At 42.3% G+C, this 4,897-nt stretch overlaps 1 pseudogene; it reads right to left on the reverse strand.

The window, feature by feature from the left end:
* Positions 1-920: 920 nt before the first annotated feature.
* Positions 921-1,932, reverse strand: LOC101146462 (peptidyl-prolyl cis-trans isomerase FKBP3-like; annotated as a pseudogene).
* Between the last annotated feature and the right edge of the window lie 2,965 nt (positions 1,933-4,897).

Below are 4,897 nucleotides of genomic sequence, written 5' to 3' on the forward strand. Positions count from 1 at the left end.
AAACGGGGTCTCACTCTGTCACCCAGGCTGGAGTGCAGTGGTGCCATCTCACTGCAACTTCCACCTCCCAGATTCAAGCGATTCTCATGCCTCAGCCTCCAGGGTAGCTGGGATTACAGAAGTGTGTCACCACACCTGGCTAATTTTTGTATTTTTAGAAGAGATGGGGTTTCCCCATGTTGGCCAGGTTGGCCTCAAACAACTTTCTATTTTTAATAGAGGGGAAAGGGATGCTGGTCAGAGAAAGGCAACAGATGTCTCCTTCAGGATGCTGAGTTTTTATTGAGTACTCCATTCGAATTCACTTCCTTTACCTCAGCTTGTATTCACACATTCGTTAAATTATCACAGATGTCTTTCCACGCACCCCCAAGTGGATATATTTTTATTCAGCCATTTAGTTTACAACATGAGGTAAAAGGAAAAAGTTCTCCTTGACCAGTATTTTACACAGTTGTAGTGTAAAACATTTTGGACTTCAGGGATTTATAAGGGATTACATTTCTGAAAAGTTGGGATCAGGTTAAACAAGTTTTTTTGTTTTTTTTTTTTTTCTCGAGACGGAGTCTTGCTCTGTCACCCAGGCTGGAGTGCAATGGCGCAATCTTGGCTAACTGCAACCTCCGCCTCCTGGGTTCAAGCGATTCTCCCATCTCAGCCTCCTGAGTAGCTGGGATTATAGGCACGCACCACCATGCCCAGCTAATTTGTTGTATTTTTAGTAGAGATGGGGTTTCACCATGCTGGTGAGGCTGGCATCAAACTCCTGACTTCGTGATCCGCCCATCTCAAACAAGTTTTAACGCTGAATTTTCCAGGTGACTCTTCCCTTCCAATAGTAACAAACTCTAGTTAGTTACGTAAGTTTCTTTAAGGCCAAGTTTTATCACTGTTGCTGATATCCTTAGAGCTGAAGCACTGCTATTTCAATCAGTATCCACTAATTCCACTTCAGAAACGAACTTTGTATTTAGTGGAATTTTGGCATCAGGCTGCCCTTTCTTTCCATAAGCCCATTCTGCTTCACTCTTCAATCGAGGCTTTTCTCCTTTACCCAGTCAACAGTGCTTCATCCCATCCTGTGATAACTTTGCCTACTCTGACCTTAAAACTTAAAGGCTTGGTATTGGTATTTTTCTTTTTTGAACTTGTTTGAATGTTAGTATCAAAAACAGTCCCATCCTGTAGTGTTCCTGTATACCAGCCTTGACAACATCTCCCCATCTCCCAAAAAGGAGAGATGTTATTCACTGCTGTTCATCTCCTTTTTTTTTTTTTTTTTTGGGGGGGGGGGAGATGGAGTTTCACTCTTGTTGCCCAGGCTGGAGTGTAGTGGCGTGATCTCAGCTCACCGCAACCTCCGCCTCCCGAGTTCAAGCGATTCTCCTGCCTCAGCCTCCCGAGTAGCTGGGATTACAGGCATGTGCTACCTTGGCTGGCAAATTTTGTATTTTTAGTAGAGACAGGGTTTCTCTATGTTGGTCAGGCTGGTCTTGAACTCCTGACCTCAGGTGATCCGCCCGCCTCGGCCTCCCAAAGTGCTGGGTTTACAAGCATAAGCAAATGCGCCTGGCTTTATCTCACGTTTTTAGAACAGATTTTGCATATTTTGGTGGACCCTCAGCCAGAGTCTCTCCAGACTTTGGGTTTATTTGGGTTTATCTTCATTAAGCTTCACATTTTTCACTTGCAAACACTTACAGTATTGATACCCTTGAAACACTCAGTTTCAAAAAGATGGTTATAGGCTGTAACCAAATGGTCCTTGTTAGCTGTCTTGCCCGCATTTTTAATGTTTCCTAATAATTTATGTTCTGCAAGAAACGAATCTGAATTGTGATCCTGCAGAAACTTGATAAAGTCCCTCTTGGGCAGGTGCTTACTGCGCAGCTGCTCCAGGGTTCGCGCCTGCAGTGGAACGGCCACTGCCATCTTCCCCCACTGCCTGTGCCTCACTGAGCCAGCCGGCCGCAGTTCCCACAGATGTCTTGATTGTGGTACACCAAAAAGCATGCGTCAGGACACTGGCTGACCAGAAATGGCAACAGTATGCCTATTGTAGCTTATGTAATTTATGATTTACTATCACCACCGAGGTTAGATGAACCTAATTACCTGGAAGTGACTTACACGAAAACTGACCACACTTTTTGAATGGAAGAATTTATGAGCCTCTTATATTTCCTAATCTGAGATGGATCAGGGCTAGCTATGTCAATCAGCACAATTCCCTCATTGTAATCAATGATAATATATAATTGACTTGGCCAAGATCAATTATGACAGTGGGTCGCAGGGGTGTCCGAGACAGAGAATACAGTCATGGGCTCTTAGTTTTTGTTTCTGGTTAAGCCACTAAAGCCTATTAAGATTAGCCTCAAGCGGCTTCCTTACATAGTTAATTTCAGCCTAAAGGTATTTCTATACATCACGAACTATAACAACTGGAGGTATAAACCAACGGTGACCCACACCTGTGCCAGTCACTAAGTTTTGGCCAAAGAAACGTAGCCAACTGTTTGAATCGTGTTAAAATAAGGCAAACGCCAAGCTGTAACCAATCCAGTTGTTTCTGTACCTCACTTCCATTTCCTGTAGGTCAGTTTCCTTTTGCTGTCCATAAATCTCCCACGATGTGGCTGCGCGGGAGTCCCTCTGAATCTGCTGTGATTCTGGGGGCACGATTCACAAATCGTTCATTGCTCAAACTCTTTTAAATTTAATTCGGCTAAGTTTTTCTTTTAATGAGCCCCTTCCTCGTCCCTTTTTTCTGCTTATCACTAGAGACAGAAACTAAAAACCATGGCTTCAGGCCACGGAAAGCCTAAAACTAAACTAAACAAAACGAAACGAAGCCAAACAGACTCAACCATGGATGACCTCAGTGTGCTTCACCTTTTCAAATGGATAGTGTCAAAATGACAGAGGAGTTAAGAAGAAACTACTTAGGCAGATAGTGAGGGTATGGGAGTCCTCAGTAAGGTTTTTCTTTTTAATGAAAAGCAGCCCCCAAATCATTTTCTAACAAAGAGCAGCCTGCAAAATCGAGCTGCAGACATAGACAATAAAGCCGGAAGCTTGCAGGGGTGAATACCGGTACGAAAAAAGCCACCTGGGACTAGACATCTTCAAATTAGCGGCCCCATCTTCCCTTTGTCAGAAAGGAGCAGGCAAGATGGCCTGGTCAAGTGGAAAGTTCATTTGCATAAGAAGATTAGGGTGGGGTTGCCAGCCTTCCCCGCCCACTATGTAAATATCACACCTGATCTGTCCAATCTGTGGGCCTTATGTAAATCAGACACCGCCTCCTCAAGCCGAACTATAAAATCCAGCGCACTCCATCACCCACCAGTCTTTCCTTGCAGAAGCCTCTGTCTCACTAGAGAGCTACTCTGCTTTCTCTTTCTTTTGCCTATTAAGCCTCTGCTCCTAAACTCATGTGTGTTCCTGTCCTAAATCTTCCTGGTGCAAGACGACGAATCCTGGGTATTTACCCCAGACAACGAAGCCACTTCAAAAAGTGTTTCGATCAAGATCAACCTTATTTGTATTGGAAAGGTAGTCACACTGACACCGTGTACAAAAACAGATTGATGTTGAGAAGCCAGAAGAACAGAAAAAATAAAACAAAAACAGATTTACATTTATTACAGATGGACTCTGTTTTACTCTCAAATAGAAATGATTCCCCTCATCTCTTTATTTCTATGCTTCCCTTCCCTTCTTCCCGCTCCATGTTCCCCTTTTCTGTGGAAGGATGGCTAATCATCTCATCTCTGTAGTCCAGAGTGAATCAGTGGAGTCCTATGGCAGTTCCTACACACAGTATTCACGTAGCACCAACAATCTGCCACTCTGTATTAGAGTTAGCTTTTCTGTGTACTGTGTATGCGTACTATAGCCCATCTAGAGTGCAAAGTTTTAGTAGACTCTATCTATTTGTACCGTATTCTCTTTAGTGGCTACTGTTCCTAAGAACAATAGTCAGTAAACACTTGTTCATTGACTGGATATTGTTTACTATCTCAATTTATCTTAGGAGATAATATCTCAGAACCAATCCTGAATGTGGGGGCCCCTGAACATTTCCTGTGGAGGGCTGGGAAGTGGCTTTGTTAGAAAGGAATATTCCTGGAGAATGCAGTAAAATGAAACCGACAGTCTTCCATTAAAGCAAAGGATTACAGTTTGTTTTTTTTTTTTTTTACAACAGAGGTGTATTTGGGGGCTATGAAAAAGATTGAGGGAGTAACAGACTCCTCAGACTGGTGAAGGACCATTGCTGGAAACCATTACTGCAGGAGTTTGCCTCAAGAAGTACTTGAAATGTCTATAGCTAATGGATTCTGAAGCAAAGGCTTGAGAATTATCTTGAATAGATTGCTGTAATGCTTAAGAAACGTCATGAATTAACAAAATTGCACTAAGCATTTACATTTTCAAGATCTCATCAAATGTATTGTGTTTCTTTGATGACCGTATGGCTTGGTTAACTTGTGACTTCTAATGAAGGAGGAAACTGTTGATGAATGGCTCTAAATAAAAGTCAAGGTAATGGGATGGAAACTAAAAACACCAGTAATTTTCTCTCCTAATAGCAAGCTGAATTGTGATTAATGAACCTGCTGAGTAATGGCAATCTGTTGTGTTTAAACAACTGTGTTTGTACATAGTACTGGTGTGTTAACAACTGACCATGCCAGTTTCTTAAAACTGGATTTCCATCTGTGACATAGTTATAGGGGAATTTTGGCTTGGTGATTAGATTTCTGAATTTTACTGAGGGGATTTCTTCGCCTTGTCTTTTGACAATTAATAGGGATTAAAAGTTGTTAAAATCAAAGAACTTGTCTGGCCTGCGGCTTGTTATTAGTTATGCTACCTTAAGTATTCCTTG

Source organism: Gorilla gorilla, chromosome 1 (genome assembly GCF_029281585.2).
Source record: "Gorilla gorilla gorilla isolate KB3781 chromosome 1, NHGRI_mGorGor1-v2.1_pri, whole genome shotgun sequence".
NCBI classification, from domain to species: Eukaryota; Metazoa; Chordata; class Mammalia; order Primates; family Hominidae; genus Gorilla; species Gorilla gorilla.